At 49.7% G+C, this 23,151-nt stretch overlaps 1 long non-coding RNA gene across 2 annotated transcripts in view; it reads left to right on the top strand.

The window, feature by feature from the left end:
* LHFPL3 (LHFPL tetraspan subfamily member 3) overlaps positions 1 to 23,151 on the top strand; it is a 568,228-nt gene that overhangs the window by 510,695 nt on the left and 34,382 nt on the right. Inside the window, exon 3 of one of the 2 annotated variants that reach the window (XR_007920725.2) lies at positions 14,029 to 14,056. The exons of the other annotated variant lie outside the window; for it this stretch is intronic. This is a non-coding gene — a long non-coding RNA (LHFPL tetraspan subfamily member 3). The remainder of the gene's footprint in view (positions 1 to 14,028; positions 14,057 to 23,151) is intronic. 2 annotated transcript variants of the gene reach the window in all.

Genomic DNA, 23,151 nt, shown 5'->3' with positions numbered 1-23,151 from the left:
TATATAAAGCACTTAGCAAACAGAGGCTCAACAGAAGCCTCCATCACCCTCTGGGGACCTCCCAAAGGAGGCTCGACTCATTCCAGGCAACAGCCCTTTGTAGAGTTGAAAGCAGGTGCCCTGTGTTCTTCAGGCCACCTCAGCCCCAGAATGACTGCCTATAGACCCTTGAGGGTGCCAAGTCCTGAGCACTCTTTCCTGGGCTGGATCCCTCTTCAGCTATGGTTCCCACCTAATGAGCCAGTCGCAGGCAAGCCAAGAGGAAGCCGGGAAGCCCTGTCAGTACCCAATAGGGGAACTGCTTCAGGCCCCTCTTTGCTGCATGCTCCTGCCATGCCTGAGGCAAAGAGCTCTGGGACAGCCCTAAGCATCTATGTGTAGAATGGCCTAAAAGACTCAGTCCATTTTCCTGGGGTCTGGTGTCCTCAGAGCAGAGAAAAAGAGCCGCTGAATCTCTGTCCTCATCATCTCAAGCTCCCTAGATCAGCTGGAGGGTACTGACTGCTCACTGAATTAGCACACAGAAGGCTCACAGGAATAGGATAGGAAGAGGAGAGTCCCTCCCCCTACAGAGAATTCAGCAACTCAAATCCAGCCTCCTCCACTGTCCTCTTACCTAACACCAAGAGATCCAGGTGGCCAAATACCCTGCCAGCAGAAGACCAGTGCTGAAGGAGTACAGGAGATATGGGTCTGCCAGCCTTTCCCAGGGGGTGAGGCAGCCAGAGCTCCTTGGAAGAGCACAGCCAGTAACCCATGGTTCTCTAACCACTGGGGTACTGGGGGAAGACTCCCCCCAGGTCAGAGGTCAGCAAGACAATAGCACATGTGAGAAAAAAAAAAAGTTACCCAAACACACCAACTCCCAAAGCCTAGGCTTACAAGGCACAGCTGATGGCTTGGCCCAGCCCTGGCTCCCAGGGGAAACAGCACACCACCCCCACCCCCACGAGCCACCAAGGCACCACAGCCTGCCTTGCCCTAAAATTAAATGGATACAGAAGTGGTAAAGTGTAAAAGGAGAGAGAGAGAGAGAAGAAGGAGGAGGAGGAGGAGGAGGAGGAGGGAGGGAGGGATGGAGGGAGGGAGGCACACAGAAGGACTCAGTCCTGCAAGAGAGTATGTTAGAGGTCACGAGTGTCTTTTAAATCATGGATGGCTGGCTTCTCATGGAATATAGAAGAAAACATGGTTTCCCATGGGCTAGGTTAGGTATTCATCCTGTTTTCCTGGAATAGTTTCCACTTATATCTGCTGACCTAATGTAATTAATAGCACCCACCCACTTTCACTCTGAAAAGTTACCTGTTTGTTCAACAAATGACATGACAACTATGCCTTGGAAAAGGACTACAAAAAATTAAATATTCTTTTGAACTTTTCTTCTACAGCTCATCATATACATAACCAGAAAATGACCATTTCACCATGTGGACATGTTCACCTTTGCAAAGCAAAAATTACATTCTGCTCCAAGCTATCTTAATCAAAATAGTCTATCATCTAGCCACACTTCTATTCTTAATTTTTAAAAACCATACCCAAGCATAATGTGTTACTGAAATTAACCAGAGAGAGTTGTGATGAAAGTACAGTCTACACAGTTCTCCATCCCCGATTGCTGAGAAATTCAATTCAGGTGGTTCTAACTCACATAACGAAAAATTGTGGCAAAAAAGGAGCAATACTGAGAGCCAACTGCCGACTTTCATGTAACCACAGCCAGTATCAGGAGAGAAAATCGAGGGGAACTCAGACCCATGGTGGGCCTGCAGCTCCCTCTCGTGAAGACTGCCTTCACCCACCCGCCCACTCCCTTGTAGTCCCTACATCTACCCTCATTACACCAATCTCCAAACACCCCCAATAAGATCTCCTGAGTCTCCCTGATGCACAGCTCCCTCATTTGCAAAACAGACTGAGCAAGGGCTTGCTTTCTTCACACACACACACACGCACACACACACACACACGATAATTAACAGGGGTAAGGTCCCAGAGACTACCTTAGATACGTCAGTAAGAGGTGCATCAGAACATCCTACAACACACGTGGGGCTCTAGAGTATAGTCTCTGGAACAGCTAGACCTGAATCTGCACGACTGCTTATTAGTTAGGTGGCTCGGCTCAGCGACTGGAACCTGTTGGGTTCACCGTCCTCTTCAATAAGGGAAGATTAAGAACACCTGCCTTTCAAGAGGGCCTGAAAACACCAGACCGACAGTAGCCACTCGCCAGCCCCTCGCCCTGATAAGCACTTTGATTATTTGGGGGCTAATGATGTGGAGGCGCATTACGTAAGTTTTCCAGCCCCTTTGCTTCTCCTACCTCCCTGTCTTATGCCACTTCAGTGTGTACTGGTGAAAGCCTAATCAGAACAGTGAGAAAAGTCTGAAGTGGAAACTCACAGAAATTAGCATTGGCCTCTGTTGTTTCAGTTCTAGTAAAAGGACTTTGTGCAGCAAATAGATTTGAATATGTGGAATACTGTGAATTTTAGATGCACTGGATAATTGCTCCTGGCCCTTTAAGATGGAATATCTAAAGTTGGTTATATGAGGATATTTCAGAATTCCATGGGAAAATGAAATTAAAAGATCAGTTTATTTTGGTGCCAAAAAATCCTGGAATTCATGCATAACTTTTTCACAATATGTGTTTTCCATGAATGTTTTGAAGACCACTCAAATTGCCCCCCATTCTATCAGGTGGTATTAATACTTTTGCATTACATCCTCCATTGAATATAAGGTGATTATGAAAGGCCAAATTCTGCTCCTAGCTACACATTCAGTGACTTTAACTGATAAGTTCTGAGTGTGCACACATCAGAAGAGTTTTCTTCATAGCCCACATTCATACCAAAATGTCATAGTGTAATACTCCTGCATTAAAAGCATATTGAACCCAGAGTTCAATGGACTCCTAAAGAATTTCTTTTACTCTACTAGTTCTCATTGAGAACACTCGTTCACCCATCTCAAAAAGCCATTTTCTCTGTCATGGCTCACCACCTTGCTTTAGGAGCTTTCTGTTCAGTATTTCTATGGATGCAAAGGCCAAACCACAGGGTTAGAATGAGTTCAGCAGGAGGGTTTTCCTGGCTCTGGATTCCATCAGACTCCAAGCTCAACCTCCTTCTGAATCCTCACCTCTCTCTCTCTTCTGTGTCTGCCTGCTAACTTTGGTTTTCATCAGCGCTTTTGCCTTCGGACTTTTAATAGTTTAGTATCATTCACTTTCTGAAATCACCTGTGTAGGCCTGTTGGCCATCAAGTTTAGCAGTCAGATAAGGTAATGCAGTTGCCAAAGCTAAGTGCAAACTCCTGCAAAAATGGGAAGCAGACAGAAGGCATGCATAGGGCCAAAAGCCAGCTCACCAGTTTCCAACATTCCTGCGACTTGTCAGTCAAGTCACAGATGCATTCAGTGTGGGCTGCTCGGGTCCTGCTGGCCAAGAGGGGATTTGTGATGGTGTGGATGGAACACACCCAAGAAATTCCTTTATTAGTGGTCTATTTCTGGGAAGTCTGTTCATCTCAATTGATGTTCTCAAATCACTGAAGGCTGCTGCAGCCTTGGAGGAGCAGAGATACCTTTTATTTTGATACATGTGGGAGATTCACGTTCTCCAGTCTTCCCCATTCTTCCTTGTATCGTCTTCTCCAGAACCGCTTCCAATGCAAACTTCCTGTAGTGCTTAACAATGTGGTCTAGTGGAGTCAGCTGCCCTGGAACCAAGTCCTGATCCTTCAGCTCAAAATCTGTGTGGCCTCTGGGTGACACATTTAACTACTGGTATCTCACCAATTAGAATGAGAACACTGTCTATCTGATCAATTTTTTGAGATTAAATAAGTTAATCTTCATAAAATACCATTTGGGAAAGCAACATTTCCTGTGTATCCCATTAGTAAAAGTGACTTTCAGTTCTGCTCTCCATGCTGCCCTATACTTTGCATCTAGGCAAGCAAATCTAGGACCCAAGAGATTCTCTGTAGGAACGAACAACACCAATGACACACTTAGGTGAGCCACAATCCTATAATGGTAGTCACTTCTGTTCATTTCATTCAGTTAATATTTACTGAGCACCTACTGTGTGCCAGGCAGAATTCTAGAGATGAGGATTAACTGGAGAATCAAGTAGACAAAATTCCTTTTCTCCTGAAGTTTGTTTTATAATGGGAAGAGAGATCACAAATACATTTCAAGGGCAAAAAATGGAGTGAAAAGTCAGGACAGAGATTGTGACACAGCAGGTTAAGCCACTGCTTGATAACTCCATATTCCATCTCAGAATGTGGGTTTGAGTCCAGGCTACTCCACTTTTGGTCCAACTTCCTGCTAATGCATCCTGGAAAGCAGTGGATGACAGCTTACACGCGTTGGTCTCTGCCACCCATGTGGGAGACCCAGATGGAATTTCAAGATCCTGGCCTAGTCCCAGCTGTTGCAGGCATTTGGGGAGTGAACCAACAAATGGAAAATCTCTCTCACTCTGTGTGTGTGTGTGTGTATGCGTGTATGTCACTCTGCCTTTCAAATAGATGAAAAAGCAATAAAACAAACATTTTTGAAATGCATATTTAAAAAAAGAGAGAGAAGTCCTATGCAGAGAATTTAAACCAGGTAATATGCCAGAGGAATCAAGTAGCTACCACAGGTGATGTTCAGGGAAGGCCGCTGAGTACCTGACATATGAGCTAACCAATCAGAGAAAGAATTCTACATGGTGGGAAAAACTAGTGCAAAATGCTAAGAGAAGAATGGGGAGCAGGAGAAGCCAGACTGAGTAGACAGGTACGGAGGGCAAGCAGAGTGGCATGAAGCAAAGCTGGAGAGGTGGATGAGGGCCTGGTCCTTTACCTACCAGGGAAAGAAGTTGGGATTTTACTCTCACTGTGATGGGGTCACGGGAAGTCTGAAGACAGGAAATGACATCAACCAGTTTAGGGTTTAAGGTGCTCGCTGGCTGTTGTACCTCTGTCTCAAAAAGCCTGCAGCTCTTTCAACATTTGTGCTATCAGGGGAATGACAAGATGGAAACGGGAATTGACCATCTGCCCTGGGAACTGAAGACCAAGACAGATGACATCAAGACAGTGCTGAGCATGAAGACTGGGGCTGCACTCAGGCACTATCTTTTTCATGAGTTCACTGTGCTCTCCTGTCACTCTGATACCCAGCAACAGAAGAAAGATTTAACCCAACTAAGCAGTAATGATCCAGGTTAACTTGTGGGATACACAGAAACATCTGGCTGTGACTATGTGCCCATCTGCATGGAGTCCTTCCTGTGCCCCACAAGATGTTGATTTACCTCTGAGGACAAACAAAAAAATTGTACCCAGCCCATGTTCTAAAGCTAATGAAAGGGGCTGGTGCTGTGGCGTAGCAGGTAAAGCTACCACCTGCAGTGCCTACATTCCATATGGGCGCCTGTTCTAGTCCCGGCTGTTCCACTTCCAATCCAGCTCTCTGCTACCGCCTAGGAAAGCAGTAGATAGCCCAAGTGCTTGGGCCCTTGCACCCATGTAGGAGATCCAGAAGAAGCTCCTGGCTCAAGGTTCGCACCAGTGTAGCTCCGGCCACTGCAGCCACCTGGGAAGTGAACCAGCGGATCAAAGTCCTCTCCTTCTCTCTCTGCCTCTGACTCTCTGTAACTTTGCCTTTCAAACAAATAAACAAATCTTTTTTAAAAAAATAAATAAAGCTAGTGAAAATGCCTTTGGTGATAATCCCATGGCCCAGTGATGGTAATAAGCATCTTCACTAAGGTCCCATGGTGATGAAGACTTCTCTTCCAATAGGAAATACTCAGTGTGCATACACCAGATCTCTGGACAGGAAATTAGCAACCCCAGGACATGACTTTGGCTCAGCCTCGAAGGGGCTGTGTCTGAAGTTTAGCAAAGCACCTTGATTCTATGACTTAATCTACTCATCTCAGAAGGAGAGAACTGGCATGACTCTTCCTGGATCAGCTCTCACATTTGATTGTCCATGGACACCCTGATTTCCTGGTGGCCCACATGTGTGTCATGGCAGAGCTAAGGGCATCTAATCTACTCCAGAGCAGACTGGACCACGTAGGAATCAAACTTGCACCTCTGTCTCTCGTAACATGACTTCATTATCAGTTGGACCAGCCATCCCTGCAGAGAAGAGTATGGCTTCAGTGGGTTTAGCTTCCTCACTGAACTACGTATACTTTAGTAATGATATTCACTGCATTTTATTGAGTTGCCTTGCTTACTATATACCTTTTTTAAAAAAAAGATTGATTTGAAAGAGTTATAGAGAGTGAGAGAGAGAGACAGAGAGATAGAGAGAGAGAGATCTTCCACTCTCTGGTTCACTCCTCAAATGGTTACAACAGCTTCTTCCAGGTCTACCACGTGGGTACAGGGGCCCCAGGTCTTAGACTATCCTCCACTGCTTTCCTAGGCACAAGCGTGGAGCTAATAGAAGGTGGAGCAACCAGGACTCAAACTGGCACCCATATGGGATGCCAGTACAGCAGATGGCAGCTTAATCCACTGCACCACAGCACCGGCCCCACTATGTACCTTAAATCATTTGATTTTCATAATAGCCCTGTGAAGTAAGCACTAGTGTCATCCCAATCCTAGGGCTGGAAACATCCTTGGGGAGCTCTGGTAATCTAACTAAGTACACACACTAGAAAGTACGAACTTCAGAGTCAGGCTGACTCTGGAACCCGACAGGAATTGAGCACCAAAGTCCTGAGCCCTTGCTTTCTTATTTACCATATTCCTCAGTATGTATCACAGTGTTCAACAGACATTGCAGGTAAGTGATTTTTTTAATGAATAAATGCAAAATTGCCTTCAATAGTTACCTATACTGCTTTAGGAAAACAGTATAATCTTGCTAACCAGAAGGTTTGCCCACTCTCCTTGGTCTTGCTGCATAACTTTTCTTAAGATCAGCCCCAGTAATCTGAGATTAACCTACATCAGGATTTATGGGCTTAGCCTACATAAATGTCTCCAGCCATTCTGCAATCAGCCAGGTGTATGGTGCAGCTGGAGGGATGGCGGTGGGGAAGACACAACAATCGAGGAGCTCTGTCACACTACAGAAGGTCCACGTGCCGCTCCTGCTCCCCTGACACAGAATCCCAGTGCTGTCCGAGCAGGGGAGGAAACGGCCGGCCGCGCAGATTCCAGGCAGCTCTGGTGCATTCCCACCGCCACTTCCAGCCCCACCTGCGAACACCTCCACTGAGAAGAACCATTGCTTAGTGTCAGCCAACTTATCTACTAATTTAAATGAAGTCTGATCTTAGACTCCACAGTAAGTGAGGAGACGGTGTGGCTGACTTGAACATTAGGGCGCTCAGACTTCAACCATGCTGCTTACAAAACAGTCATCCTCCGCCCTGTACAGGTGGGTTTTGGCTGAAGCTGACTGACATATTTATGTAGAGTGTGGTCCACAGCTTGCATTTTAATGGTACCAAAGCATAGCAAATGGTACAGAGCAGGTGTCCTGCAGACAATGGTGACAGTGCTCTGTATGTGCTTTACCTAATCTCAGGCTGTGGCCAAGTTTCAGGGCAAAAGACATGTGTCTAGTGAGACTTAAAACCTGAGGTCTTTTAAGATCTATTAATTTATTGCTTAAAAGACAGAATGACGGGGCAGGGGGAGAGGGAGCAAAGAAGGGAGAGAAAGACAGGTCTTCCATGCACTGCATCACTCCCCAAATGACAGCAGCCACGCTGGGCCAGGCCAAAGTCAATAGCCAGGAACTCGATTCTGGTCTCCCACATGGGTAGCAGGGACCCAGACACTGGGGTCATCATCTGCTTCCTTCCCAAGAGCATTAGCAGGAATCTGGGTCAGAAGTGGAGAAGCTGGGTCTCTAACCAGCACTCTGATATGGGATGCTAACATCACCAGCGGCCGCTAAACCTGCTGTGACACAATATCTGCCCCCCTGAATTTTTAATTGTCTTCCAATTTAATTAAGTTTAAATAGCCATGTATAGCTAGTGGCTACCATATTGGGATGTGTGAGTACACAGTAACATTCCTTGTGGTAGAAGGACCTATTCTTTTCTTCTTAACTCACTTTCCATCATATCCAAAATAAAATGAGCAAGCATGTCACACAATCCAGGAAGAAATTCTACCTTCCCCTCCAGGGAATGAATTCTTAAACAGAAAGGAAATCCTGACCCAGGAGTAGACGAGAGCAGGTGGGCAGAGACTCTCCCCGGGGGCGCTGCACAGCAGGTGGCAGCAGTCTATGAGCGACAAGCAGAGCGAGAGGACAGTCGGTGCCCCGGCCACCTGTCACCCAGAGGGAGGCCAGCACGGCATTGTTAAACTGTAAAACAGGTTCCCTCAAGCACTGCCGAGCCAGGTGAGGTGTGTACGGTGAATGTTCATGGACGAAGCTTCCTTCCTGACATCCGGACGGTGGCTGGCGCTGCCCTCGTGGCAAACCTGCATCGCTTTCACTTTAGAGCTAGCATATTCTCCTCATAAACACCGTTCCACCAAAGCAGGGCTGTGCTGAATTTGCATCTAGAGCAAACACTGTGAAAATCACCATTCATGGGCCGGCACCGTGGCTCACTAGGTTAATCCCCCACCTGCAGTGCCGGCATCCCATATGGTTCTAGTCCCGGTTGCTCCTCTTCCAGTCCAGATCTCTGCTGTGGCCCGGGAGTGCAGTGGAGGATGGCCCAAGTGCTTGGGCCCCTGCACCTGCATGGGAGACCAGGAGGAGGCACCTGGCTCCTGACTTTGGATCGGCACAGCGCCGGCCGTGGCGGCCATTTGGGTAGTGAACCAACAGAAGGAAGACCTTTCTCTCTGGCTCTCTCTCTCATTGTCTGTAACTCTACCTGTCAAATAAATTAAAAAGAAAATCACAATTCAGAAAGATGGGCTGGGGGAAAGGAAGAGAAAGGCAGCAAACAGGCTCCAGCGCAAAAATGTGAACCAAGAAATGGAGCAAAGGTGGAAAGGAGTGTGAATGGAGGAAGCAGCTCGTTAATGGGCCCAGAGAAGAGGACAGAGGTGAACTCAGAGCTAGGACAACATCTCTCAAATTGGATTTCCAGGACATACTCAGGCAATGAGCGGGAAGGTGGAGCCGGGGTTTAATAACAATGTTTTCCATTTTATGTTTTCATCTTACCAATTATAAACAGAAAACTTGCCCTTTTATGGCAAGCATTCTCAGTTGAAAGTCATTTCAAAGAATAAGATTTTTGCTTCTGCAGGTCAAAGAGAATTCCTTTAAGAGGACCCATAGTTTATTCAAATGTGGGGATCCATGACCCAGATGGAGGCAGACCCCACCTACCATTTGTGTCTTACTTTATTGCAGAGGTTAAAGCAGCTTCTTAACTCTGCCCATAGCTTGCTTATGAAGAGATCAAACCTGTCTCGACTCAGGGCAGACTGAGCGTATGACTCATATTCTGTTACCTAATTCCTGCCCATTTTTACAGAGCCCCATTCTTCCACTGGAGACAGGCATAGTGAGTATTCCTGGATCATGAGTCAGGTTCTCAACCACTCACTCTGCTTGTCCCCGGCAGGCTCTGCTGTTTGTCCTCCCGGAGGTTTGCTCTCTGAGACTATAAAACGAAGCAAGTTGACTGGATAATTAATTACCAGGGTCACATTCAGCTCTAGATTCCTTTGAATCTAACAATATATTACAGAGCCACCTTGGATTCCTTCCCTGAGAGTCCCGTCGGCCCCAGGGACTCTATTTCATGTCTGTGCTTTTCATTGCCCCCTTCCCTGTCTGAGCGTCAAAGGCCCAGGAGATTACACACCTGAGAGAAACCCGTGTCAACTCTCAGCATTGCACCTGTTACCCATGACCACCTAGGCAGTGGGAAATGAAACCACAGAGCCCGAACTCCCAAGACTCAGTACAAACCACTCAGATACAAAACAAATTCTGACTCACAGGGGCAGGCTGGTGACTTTTCTAAAATTTTAAATGAGACAGCTGTTCATTCAAGTTTGAGTAAATCAAATGGGAATATAAAGACTGCTCCTTTTTTTTTTTTTTTTGAGTATTCACAACACATTTATAGAATGAATGAAAGCTCAGCCTGCTGATTGATCCACCACAGTCAGAGTGACTCTGACACAGAGTGGAGCCCTCTGAACAGTCCCAGTTCTCCAGGGTGAGCTGAGAGGGTAGAAGGTACATCTGTGGGCTCACACCACAGAGGTCAGCACGCAGCACACACCGTGTGCAAGAAGCCAGCAAGCCTCCACAGCTGTTTGCTAGGAGGGATACAACTCTTTTTCTCTAAGAAATCTTCTCCCATCTTTAGAACATGATGCAGAAAAGGTTCTCTCCCATGGCCCTGGCCTTGATTGGAATATGACACCTGTGGTCGAGGGGTCACTTTCAAGGTCAAAGGGGCCCAGAAGAGATATGTCTGGAGACCTGACTACGTGGTTAACACAGAACCTTCCTCCGTGGCTTGCAGTGCACATCTGTACAAGCCCTGTCTTCAACTCGTCTTATTTCTCCAACCGACAGGGGTGGATGAAGACACTGCATCCTCAGTTGTGCCTATTTTTGTGAATGGGCAATGGAGGATGTTAAAAGAAATTATGAAAACAGAATGAGGTCAAACAATGCTGCTGAATCATGGCCATCGCATTATGTGCCATTTACAGGTGTGTGTGTGGCTTTGAGACGGCTATACTACTGTCCTTACCTGGCCGCATGTCTCCTTCCCCCAGGTGTCTGTCAACGCTCAGCTCCTTCAATTCCACCTGTTGTTCTGTGAATCTCTCTGCCTGCCATCTGTCTCATCAACTTCCTTCTCTTTTAACCACTGTTTTTACTAGCTACAAAACAAGAAGGAAATTTAAAGTAATTTTTGCACCAATAAATTCAAGTTTATGTTTTCTTTACTAATTCAGAGAGAGACTGAGTATGGTGCCTTCTATCCCCTTAAACAAGTTATACTTCATTGATAGGGTCCTCATTTTTCTCTCTGCAACGTATCACTGGCTCTCCAGGTAAACAGTTTCTCAAAGAGGAGAGACAAAGGGGGCAAGTGAGGCTTTTTCTAGCAGACACTCTATGTCTGGTGAGAGCCACTCCCTGGCCTGCTTGTCCAAAACTCTTCCCCTCCGACCCGTCATCTCCTCCTCCTCCCTCTTTCTGTCTCTCTCTGCCCTCTTCCTTCCCCTCCCCCCATGAATATTTCATCTCTCCTGGAGTGTACTTTTATAGAAGTTTAAAATGGATCCCTTAATTGTGCTCAGCTACTAATAACAATATTTCTGCTCTGATCAACACACACACACACACACACACCCCTTGAAAAATCAGACATGATGATGAGTTGAGCATGGCATAACAAAATAACCTCAATATTGCTCAGGCATCAGCCCCTATTGCAAGAGGTAGAAAGTTCCATTGGGGCCTTTTCCTACACGGACCACCCACAGAAACCTAGCCTGATAGTTTCTACTTGGGAACGTACCCGGACTGACTAGAGAGATGATGGGGCCCTGACACTCACAACAGAGCCTAAAGCGACTGCCATTGGGTACGTTACTGAAACTCACACCATGCAGGATGGTGACACCCCAGCTGTCTTTACTATATCTGAGGCACCAGCTCTCCAGATATGACCCTGCAGGCTAGTGAGCTCCCTGCCCATCCAGATGTAGCAGTAGTGCTTGTCTCTTGAACAGGAAGGGCACAACTGACCCTATCTCTTCCATTGAAATGACAACCTTCTTTTTTTGATGTGGAACTAAATGCAAGATGATAATACAAGATAGTATCTCCAAAGCAAGATAATCAGTTATTTTAAATGATTCCCTTTGAAATCATCTTGTATTTCTCATCCTAGTTATAATTTGGCTAATTGCTTGGTAGTTCTTATTGACTATCTCCATTTCTGTAAACATCAATTCATTAGACATATTTTTTCTAGTTGAAAACTCCCTTTGCTTCTCTTGGTATCCTCTGCGTCTTTCTCCCACTCACCTCTGCTAATGACATAAGGAGCATCCTCCAAAAGAGTGTCGAACACACTGGGGCATCTCTGTGTGATGCACAGCCCCCACACCGTGCTCTAGGTCTTTGAAACAGCACCTGTGCTTGGGAAGATCCAAGAGCGTGTCTTCAAACGCCAGCTTCCCTGCCAGATAAAGGAAGCTGAAATCTTTGGCAGCCCTGACCCCCTCCCGTGGTGTGGGGCATGCTGTACTTGACACAGTGAGAGGCTGCACCCGAGGAAACCCCAGGCCCAGACACTGCAGTTCAACTGGCAGCTGCTCAGCTGGGGAATTCAACTCTGGGCTGTGCTAACAAATTCAAAGGAGATCCAGGCTAAAACTCTGCTCAGGGCAGAGGCCTCAGAGAAGAACAAGGTGAGACCACAGTTGCACACACGCTCACACACACCCTACTTGCTGGAAGAATGCAGCCTGCTGCAGTCCAACCTCTTAGCCACATCCGTGTGCAGGGAGCAAGCATGCTCCCTGTGCAGGAAGCCTGAGACTCCCCCTTCCTGCCAAAGGTGAGTTAGACCAGGTCCTAAACAGACTGTGACATGCTCAACAGTCTCCCCTTCTATACTACACCTGCTGAGGACTGCCCATGTGGCCTTTGACTTTTCATCTGAGATGATGTTTCTGGTACCCAACTTTAAACTGCCAAGCCATTTCATCCAGATAAATGCTCGTCTCCCAGAGAGTCAACAAAATCATTCACGCCTTTGAAAAAGTAGGAAGAGGCAGGAAAGGTGGGTGGGAGACGCCTGATCTACTCTGAAGACTTTCTCTGGCCAGTGGTGTGTAAGCAGTAACCCAAGGCACACTCAAGAGAAATAAAAAGAGGGCCAAACGGGAAGCAGAAAATGAGAGGCTGTAAAATTACATAAGAGGCATTGGAGGGGAAGTAATTGGGTGTCTCAGACAGAGGAAAAGACAGCCCATAATTTCAGGTCTCACAGAAAGCCCCTATTTTAAACAAGACCTGTCCCAAAAGGCCCATCTCCATGTCACATGCACCACCGAGAGGTGGAGAGAGTAGTGTCTCTGTGCTGGGAAAGCAACCCAGGCACAGATCCTGGCCAAGCAGGGACCCCAAGAGCGGTGAGCAAGGACAGACTCACCCCCCCCCCAGGCTACTCCTGGCACACTTTGCCTGCTGGCTCATTTTAGGCTAAAGTGTCACCCCCTCTAAGTACCCCATGTTTTCTCGTGTGACCACAGTACCCTGCGCAGTGAGGTCAGAACTGATGAAATGGTTCTAGGAGAGAGGCAGGAAGAGTCTGTCTTCCTGCTTCACGCAGTAAACCTGTAGGTTCTCACTCCCCAACCACCTGATGGCGCTGGTGCCTTCCAAGGATTCCATGTGAGCCACCGGCTGGAAGCCACCGAGGGAAGGCAGGACGACGTCATCCGAGGGCCCTACAGGAGTCAAGCATCGGAGCTATAATTGATCTGTGTGTACAATTGATTTTCACTGTCTCTTTCCACCAGCTACTCAGAACTGCTCTGGGAGGGCTCAGAATTTGAAAGAATACCCTCAAAGAATGATAATGGCCCATGGAATAAGATTGCTCAATCCATTAATTCCTACCATTGTCTTTTCCATCTGAATTATTTTCTTCTTCTGGGGTAGTGACAATTCTTTCTGAGTCCTTGGCGCTCTGTATACTGTCATTCTTTCGTCTGGGTGGTAGGGCACAAGAAAGCCAGAAAGACGACAAGGACATTAGGACAGCCATCACGTGAGCCATGCTTAGTGGCGAACACAACCGCTCCTAGCATTTCTTGTGTATTAATTCACGCCGTCCTCACCACAACCTCAGGAGGTAAGTGAGCCAGCAAGTGGCAGAACCTGCCGTGGATGGAAGCCACCACCCGGCCCTGGGGATGGAAGGGCCAGGAGCGGTGGTGGCCTTGCTAATCTTTAACCACAAGATGTGAGCGCCAATTTACCCTGTAACCATTCTGTTTCTCCCCGCCGCGCACCCGCAGACGACGGAAACGCTTAAGGCAAGCCAAGGTAGTGTGAGCCCACACCCTGTCCGTGCGAGCATGGCCATCACGTGCGTGCGTGCGTGCACTTCCGGCTTCCGGCTTCGGCTTCCGGCTTCAGCTTCTGCTCCCGCATGACTTCCGCCTCCCGCCTCCGCCTCCAGCGCTTGGCGCTTACGCCGCATGAGCCCTCACGGATGCCGTAGATCGCGCTTTGCCTTTCCTCCTGATTTTCCCTCCACGCCTCGCCTGCCGAGTAGTAGCTGGGGCGTGCAGGCGGGTCCGAGGCCGCGGGCAGGAGTTCGCTCTGTTTGTGCCACGCGATGCACCCTAAGCGTGGGCCCCAGCACATGGCTTCTCCGTGCGGGCCAGGCCTCCTCTTCCTCGGCTGCCTTCTCTACCCCACGTGGGTTGTGGTTCTCTGAGCCTCCACAGGACGGGCGACTCTGGGAAAACAGCAACACCTGTGTCGAGTCACGGGATTAAATCGAACCGTGGGGAGATGGGGCAGTCTCGCTCGTTTATGCTTTCTCGAGGTGTAGATGCGTACGATGGAACTAGGTGCACCAGTGTGGCACCCCTGTGACCATGAGGGAGCAGGGACAACAGGGTTGGAGCCAGATGTGGGCTGTGTTGGCCCTTCCCTGTACACACGCACACACAACCCTTGGTTCTGCATAAACCGTGTTTCTGCTTTTGAGTGAGTTCAATTCCTGAGAAAGTAGGTGTGCAGGGGATGTTTTTGTACCAGATTAAAAATGTCCATGGAGCGTCTGAAATAGGGACCTGTGTCTAAAATTGAAGGGGCTCCCGAGGCCTAAGCACCACTCAAGGGCATGCAGTATTGAGACAGCCACCCGTGTATAGAAGTCACAAGCTGATGAGCCCCTCGGAGGAGATCCTGTAGTGCAAATCCCTGAGTTCATGGAAAATAACCAAGGCTACCAGAGGATGGGACAGGGCCAGGATCCTCCTCTTCCCGCCAAAGCACCCCCTGGGTGCGGTGTCCCTGCCCTCTCTCCCTCGTTCTCTCTCTCTCTCTCTCTCTCTCTCTCTCTCTCTCTGAGACAGAACAAGGCACACCCTGGGTGAAGGAGCCCACATCCCAGAGAGGATTCCAGGCCCAGGTCCGGCTCTGCCACCAAAGAACGCGGAGAACTTGAGAAAGTTCCGGTGCCTCCCTGGGCCCTGCGCTTTTCCTTTGTAAAAATGGGCTTGGGCCGGCGCTGCGGCTCACTAGGCTAATCCTCCGCCATGCGGCGCCGGCACACCGGGTTCTAGTCCCAGTCGGGGCACCAGATTCTGTCCCGGTTGCCCCTCTTCCAGGCCAGCTCTCTGCTGTGGCCAGGGAGTGCAGTGGAGGATGGCCCAGGTGCTTGGGCCCTGCACCCCATGGGAGACCAGGAGAAGCACCTGGCTCCTGCCATCGGATCAGCGCAATGCACCGGCCGCAGCACGCCGGCTGCGGCGGCCATTGGAGGATGAACCAACGGCAAAGGAAGACCTTTCTCTCTGTCTCTCTCTCTCACTGTCCACTCTGCCTGTCAAAAAATAAAAATAAAAAATAAATAAAAATAAAAAACAATGGGCTTGAAAACAGCCGATTGCACATAGACCGTGATGGAGCGTTTGCTCGTTAACTCTGGGCTGCTTCCAGGCGGTTTCTTCCCAGGGGTATTCGTCCTCCACTGTGGGGTAAGGAGAAAAATACAGTGCAAACGGGGCCACCTATGGGACCAAGAACCCCCGTGAGCCTCCGTTACCGGCTGAAGAAGAACAAGGCAGTGAGGAGGTGGTGCTGGGAAGAACGAGTGGCCCACCCCACTACGGGCACCTGTCAGACTCAGACTCCAAGCTCAGTCACCTCGGCTATGCTAACTCTTGCAGTCCCAGGTCCTCCGGCTGGCATCCACTTCTCTGCCTCCCAGGACACCTCTGATTAGGACTATGGAATATCAGAGCCCAGCAGGCAAAGTCTCAGGCATCAGAGCCGCATTTCTTTGAAAGCTGAGAAGGCAACAATAGGAATGCGCATGGGGCAGATTCCACATGGTTCTGAGATACACCTCTTGTTTACACACAGTTAGGGGCATGCAAATATTAACTAAATGTACAGTGTCATATTAACTCTGCTTTCTCTTTCCATGGGTAGTGCATGGCAAGTTCATAGTGAATCTCTTTTAGGCAGCAAAGAATCAACTCTTGATTTAACATGTTGGCCCATTTGGACTTCCACATACCAAGTTTGGCTTAACACAAAGGTTTCTTCCATGGTAGTCCATCCAGCCTGCCACAGCCTGCCTTGGGGCTGATACTGACTCACAGGTGGGAAAAACAGGACAGCAGATGGCCAGACAGGGACGCAGAGGTGCATAATTTACATGATTCTCATTGCTGGACAACGTACAGCACCACATAGAACTGTGGCCTCAGAAAGTATCCGGAGAATTTCACCTCCAGGGGGCAGGCATTTGGCTCAGCAGTTAAGCAGTGGCTTCCCCTAATACACACCCTGAGAGGCAGCAGGTGATGGCTTAAGGTCCCTGCCACTGACGTGGGAGACCGCAGGCTCCTGGCTTCAGCCTGACCCAGCCCCTGCTGTTTCAAGCATTTGGGAAACGAACAGCAAATAGGAGCGCCTGTACATGCCTGTGCGTTCAGTCTCTCTCCTCTCTGCCTTTCAAACGAGTAAGATAAATGCATTAAACTTTTAAAAGAAATTTCAGCTCCAGGATTTTGGCAAAGAGGGGGCTTAGTGGCAGCAAATTTGGCAGAGGGGCTGTGCAAGGGGCTCCTCAGAGCCATACTGCCTACCACTTCAGGGAAGTGGTGTGGAGGGAGAAGCTGAAGGACATTACAGAAGGGTCTTGAGGTCCCACCTTGGCCATCGTCATGGCCCAGCCTTGCCATTGGGCCTCCGGTGACAACTGTAGCACTCTTTGAAGAAGAAAATGACACCCCTGCGCAGCCAGTCGTCCTGCAGAGGAACCTGGGCAGGCAGGTGGGGTCAGGGGCGTCTCCTGTCGCCTCTCTGGACGAGACTGCCCCCTGAAGTCAATCAGCCTTCTTCCCGGTCCCTCCTGGAGCCTTTCTGCGGATAATCCTTATCCTACTGAGCCCTCTAGTGGCCATATTAGGAACTGCGAGTGTCTAAGGCCTGCAGGAAAGCAAATGCATGAGCTGCCTCTAAACCACAGCCAAGCCCATGCAGGAGGCCTCTGCCTTAAAATCCTTGCAAGGTGGAAAGAGGGAGGTGACAGAGGCTTGAGACACCTGAACTATCAGGTCAGACGGCTGTGGCCTGCCACCCTCTCAATATGCCCACCTGGATTCTCTTAAAGGTGTTTCTCTCCAATTAACCATTCTGATGAGGACTCAGCCTGCTTTCAGCTACTCTAGCTTAGTTGGAGACTCCAGCAGAAGCTCTACATTTGCAAACCCTTCATGTTTCCCATAGAGCAGACTGGACCAAACCGAGCTCCCAGGAGTCTGCAGAGGCCACCAGCTGGGCTTGGTCATGTGACAGAGGCACAGGGTTCCTGTGTGTTCCCGGAGGGCCTGGAACATCTGGGGGCAGGCCAGGCCTGCATTGCTGCCCGCACATTCCTCTCCGGAACAGACATCACAAGCCCTCGCCTCCACTGCCCCCAGTACTCAAGGCAGAGGGCTTCTCTGGGACAGCAAGTAGCTTATACCGACTGACACCAGATTAAATCTTAATTCTTCTAAACGAGTGCTTCTCACACCGTGGCCCCCAGACCAGTCACACCAGCGTCACCCAGCAGTTTCTTAAGAATGCAGATTCATAGGCCCTGGATCCACTGAATCAGAAACTCTGAAATGAGGGCCGAAAGTTTGCCATGTAAGCCCACTGCCTTCAGCACTGATTCTCATGTAGACTTGTAGACATGAGATCAGTTTTTTTTTTTAAAGAGTTACTTATGGGGCCAGTGCCATGGCTCACTTGGTTAATCCTCCGCCAGTGGCGCCGGCATCCCATATGGGCGCCGGGTTCTAGTCCCGGTTGCTCCTCTTCCAGGCCAGCTCTCTGCTGTGGCCCGGGAAGGCAGTGGAGGATGGCCCAAGTGCTTAGGCCTCTGCACCTGCATGGGAGACCAGGAGGAAGCACCTGGCTCCTGGCTTTGGATCGGCGCAGCTCCGGCCATAGCGGCCATTTGGGGAGTGAACCAATGGAAGGAAGACCTCTCTCTCTCTCTCTCTGTCTAACTCTATCTGTAAAAAAAAAAATTAAAAGATTTACTTATTTACTTGAAAGTCAGAGTTACACAGAGAGAGAAGGAGAGGCAGAGAGAGAGAGAGGTCTTCCATCTGCTGGTTCACTCCTCAATTGGCTGCAACGGCTGGAGCTGCGCTGATCCAAAGCCAGGAGCCAAGAGCTTCTTCTGGGTCTCCCACGTGGGTGCAGGGGCACAAGCTTGGGCCATCTTCTACTGCTATCCCAGGCCATAGCAGAGAGCTGGATTGGAAGTGGAGCAGCTAGGACTCGAACCTGCGCCCATATGTGATGCCAGCACTGCAGGTGGCAGCTTTACCTGCTACGCTACAGTGCCAGCCCCATGAGATCAGTTTATTTAAAATGTGTGTGGAGGCAGGGGACATTTGGCCTAGTGGTTAAGACACCCATGTCCCATATTCTGGCTCCAGCTCCTGACTCCAGCTTCTTGCTAAAGCAGACCCTAGAAGGCAGCAGAGATTACTCAAATACTTGGGTTCATGCCACCCACATAAGAAAGATTGATTAAGTTCCTGGCTTTTACCTTGCCTGGCCCCAGCCATCGTAGGCATTTTAAGGGTGAACCAGCAGATAAGAGCATTGCTGTGCTCTCTCTCTCTCTCTCTCTCTCTCTGCCTCTCACATAGATTATATTTTTAATGTAAGCTCTGAAGCTTCACTGACAAATTCAGTAGTTCTGCAGTGGGGTAGAGTCTGCTTTTTTTTTTTTTTTTTTTTTTTTTTTGACAGGCAGAGTGGACAGTGAGAGAGAGTGACAGAGAGAAAGGTCTTCCTTTGCCGTTGGTTCACCCTCCAATGGCCGCCGCTGCAGCCGGCGCACCGCGCTGATCCGATGGCAGGAGCCAGGAGCCAGGTGCTTTTCCTGGTCTCCCATGGGGTGCAGGGCCCAAGCACCTGGGCCATCCTCCACTGCACTCCCTGGCCATAGCAGAGAGCTGGCCTGGAAGAGGGGCAACCGGGACAGAATCCGGTGCCCCGACCGGGACTAGAACCCGGTGTGCCGGCGCCGCAAGGTGGAGGATTAGCCTATTGAGCCACGGCGCCGGCTATAGAGTCTGCTTTTTAAAAAAGATTTATTTATTTATCATTTGAACAGCAGAGTTTTAGAGAGACAGAGACAAAGAACTTCCATCGGCTGGTTCACTCCCCAAATGGCCGGGGCTGGGACAGGCTGAAGCCAGGAGCCAGGAGCTTCTTCATGGTCTCCCACATGGGTGCAGCGGCCTACGCACTTGGGCCATCTTCCACTGCTTTCCCAGACCATCAGCAGGGAGCTGGATTGGAAGTGGAGCAGCTGGGACTCGAACCAGCGCCCATGTGGGATGCTGGCATTGCAGGTGAGCTTAACCTGCTCTGCCACAGTCCCAGCCCTATTTTTAAAAAAGATTTATTTATTTATTATTTGAAAGGCAGAGTTATAGAGAGAGGGAGGGGGAGAGAGAGAGAACAGAGTCTGTTTTTGCATCACCATTCACCCTGTGTAACTGCAATGAGGGAGACCCACTGGCCACCACTCTAGGTGGAGTACAGCATCTTCACTCTTGAATCAGAGGCGAACACCATGCCCCCATCTCACTGGCCGTGAACTGGACCACAGGGAGCAGCAGGGCACTCTCTCCAGGTCTCTGGATGCGATCACCTGGTTCCTTTGACAAAGTAGCTTCTGCTGCCCTTATACGAAAAAGCTCAATGGCATCTGCATCATAATCCAAAAATCAAATGAGGAAACCCAAGAAGCCTGAAGCCTGGGGACACCTCTCCTTGTGGGTCCGGTGCTCTGGGCTGCCACGCTGGGCTCCCCCAAGAAGCCATGAGGCCACCAGAGAGCCAGCTGCCCTTGTTTCTCCTTCCTTGGAGCACTGCAGATGTAGCAGTGCTCTCTCAGGACAGCCGATTGTAATACCACCCGGCAGATGGCCTGGAAACTCGAGGCCATGAGCCCACGCGCTTCATTCCACCAGTGCCTGGGAAAGTAAAGTCCCCGTGCAGGAAGGTTCCGGTGAACAGAGAGGCCAGCTCTGGGCCTCCAGGGAGCGCCAGAAGAGATCTGGGAGTGCTCCTCTTCCGACCTGTGTAACTCTGCCACCTGTGCCTCCCCCGCCCATCCCCGCCAGCCCTCTCCAAAGCACCCACTCCTCCTCAGGTTGTGACTGTGACAGGAACACAGCCAGAGACTTGGGGCTGACACTGCTTGTCACCTGTCACCTAGGATTTTTTTTAAAGATTTATTTATTTATTTGAAAGTCACACAGAGAGAGGAGAGGCAGAGAGAGAGATCTTCCATCCACTGGTTCACTCCCAAGATGGCTGCAATGGCCAGAGCTGTGCTGATCTGAAGCCAGGAACCAGGAGCTTCTTCCAGGTTTCCCATGCAGGTGCAGGGGCCCAAGGACTTGGGCCATCTTCTACTGCTTTCCCAGGCCATAGCAGAGAGCTGGATTGGAAGAGGAGCAGCCAGAGCTAGAACTGGCGCCCATATGGGATGCCGTTGCTTCAGGCCAGAGCTTTAACCCACTGCACCACAGCGCCAGCCCCTATCACCTAGGATGCTAAATGTTGCTGGGGTGCCTGCATGCAGAGGCCCCTTCTGCCGGGGCAATCCTGTCCTGGTGCGCACGCCTCTGTTCTTGTGAAACCGCAGGGGGATCGGACACACGGAGGCTTCCTTCCTGCCTTCTCACTTCCTTCTCTCCTGCCCTTGCTCCTTCCTTCCCTTTGCTAGTCTGCTCACTTGCGGTGTCACCAGCTAACCAGCCTCAAGCCACAGCTACCCAGAGGAAAGCCGTATTTACTTGCAATGGGAAAGTTGAGTTCCCTCAAGAAACCGCCTCCTTGAAAAGCAGCTTCCAGGGCTTTAACACCAAAAGGGCTTTAATACCTCCCCTCCCCCTTCTGCCCCCTCCCTACCTCCCCTTCTCCCTGTGGGTGGATTCTCAGTCCATTCTCCTATCCACTGGAGCCCTGGGTCCTAGCCCTCCCTGTCCCCAGAGGCTGCCCACAAACCACTGCCACCCTCAGGCACAGCAGGGGTCTGGACACAGGTGGCGAGGGTCGTGCTTGGCTGCACGAATCCTCAGCATCTCATACAGGGCATCGCAGTGACCGACCCTGCCCAGGACCAGCAGTGCTGCAGCAGGTCTGGCAGGCAATGGACAGAAGGCCACCACTCTAGGAGAGGTAGCCTACTGCCTGCCCCAGTCTAGTCACCTGGTATGGAGGTTGCAATACCCGTGGGGCCACCTGTCTGCCGTGGTTTGGAGTGCTGCCTGCAGGAAGGCAGGTGCCACAAGGTCTGTTCCAAGTCAGAAGACAATGTCTTGGGCCAGTGGCTGGTGGAGGGATGAACCCCAGAAGCCATCAGGCCCCAGGGAGCAGCCTGTGAGTGTCCCTGGCCACTCCCTTGAACCCACTCTGTGTCTGAGCATTTTCTCTCTCTCCTTCCCACCTCCATGAGTCTCTGGATTTGTCTCTTCTGGTCAGCTCGAGACAGCCTTCCAGACAAAATACAGGTGGTGTGACTCCAGTGATCTGACCAGTGAGTTAGATGTTCTGACATTTGCAATTAAAACTGGCATTGCTCAGCTCCGGCCTCTGCAGCCATTTGGGGAGTGAACCAGAGGATGGAAGCTCTCTTTCTCTCTGTCTCTCTCTCTGTCTGTAACTCTGTCCTCAAATAAATCAAATAATTTATTTGAAAGGCAGAGTTACAGAGAGGCAGAGGCAGAGACAGAGAGAGAGGTCGTCCATCTGCTGGTTCACTCCCCAGATGGCTGCAACAGCCAGAGCTGCACTGATCTGAAGCCAGGAGCAAGGAGCTTTTTTTGGGTCTCCCACATGAGGTGCAGGGACCCAAGGACTTGGGCCATCTTCTACTGCTTTTCCAGGCCATATCAGAGAGCTGGATCGGAAGTGGAGCAGCCGGAACACGAACTGGCGCCCATATGGGATGCTGGCACTGCAGGCGATGGCTTTACCCACTATGCCATGGCGCCAGCCATAAATAAATCTTAACAAGAAAAAACTGGCATTGCACAATGTAAACCTGAGCAGTAAAACTGGTGCTAATAGTTCAAACTTCTTATTTCTTTAACATTTATTTTTATTTATTTATTTGAAAGGAAGAGTGACGAAGGAAAGAGAGAGAGAATCTTCTATCTCTGGTTCACTCTCCAAATAGGCACAACAGCCAGGTCTGGGCCAGGCCAACGCCAGGAACTCCACCTACGTTTCCCATGTGGGTGGCAAGGACCCAAGCCTTGGGCCATCATCTGCTGCTTTCCCAGGATGCCCAACAGTAGGGAGCTGGATTGGAAGCCGAGGAGCCAGGACTTGAACTGGTGCTCTGATATGGGATGCCAGCATTGCAAGCAGCAGTTCAACCCTCTATGCCCTAACACTGGCCCCTAAACTTTTTAATTTTATTTTTACTTGGAATGAATATTAAATTGCAAATTTTGAAAACGTATGACAAAGTGAGAGAAAGGCCATGGGGAAAGAAGAAAGTGTTCTACTTTAGCACTTCAGGGCTGCTTTTCTCCCATTTTATGAAGAATTTTCAGTAAGCACTGGGTCTGCAAAACCTGCAGCCGGCCCTGCCTGTGCCCCAAGTCCTGGGGGCATGAGCACAGATGATCACATCAGCCTCACAGCGTTCGAGGTGCATTGCTAATCCTACCAGGGGAGACCACGCCCGTCTATATAGACAGTGTCAGTCTCATCCTGGCACCCACAGGGGAAAGGAGAAAGAGAGCTTAATGCAAAGGAACACAGAGGGGTCAGCAATGTGGTGTAGTGGGCTTAGCCTCCACCTGCAGCACCGGCATCCCATATGGGCACTGGTTCTAGTCCCGGCTGCTCCTCTTCCGATC

Source organism: Oryctolagus cuniculus, chromosome 3 (assembly GCF_964237555.1).
Source record: "Oryctolagus cuniculus chromosome 3, mOryCun1.1, whole genome shotgun sequence".
Taxonomy (NCBI): Eukaryota; Metazoa; Chordata; class Mammalia; order Lagomorpha; family Leporidae; genus Oryctolagus; species Oryctolagus cuniculus.
Note: the sequence above shows the minus strand (reverse complement) of the source record. Positions and strands in the feature narration are given on the sequence as shown.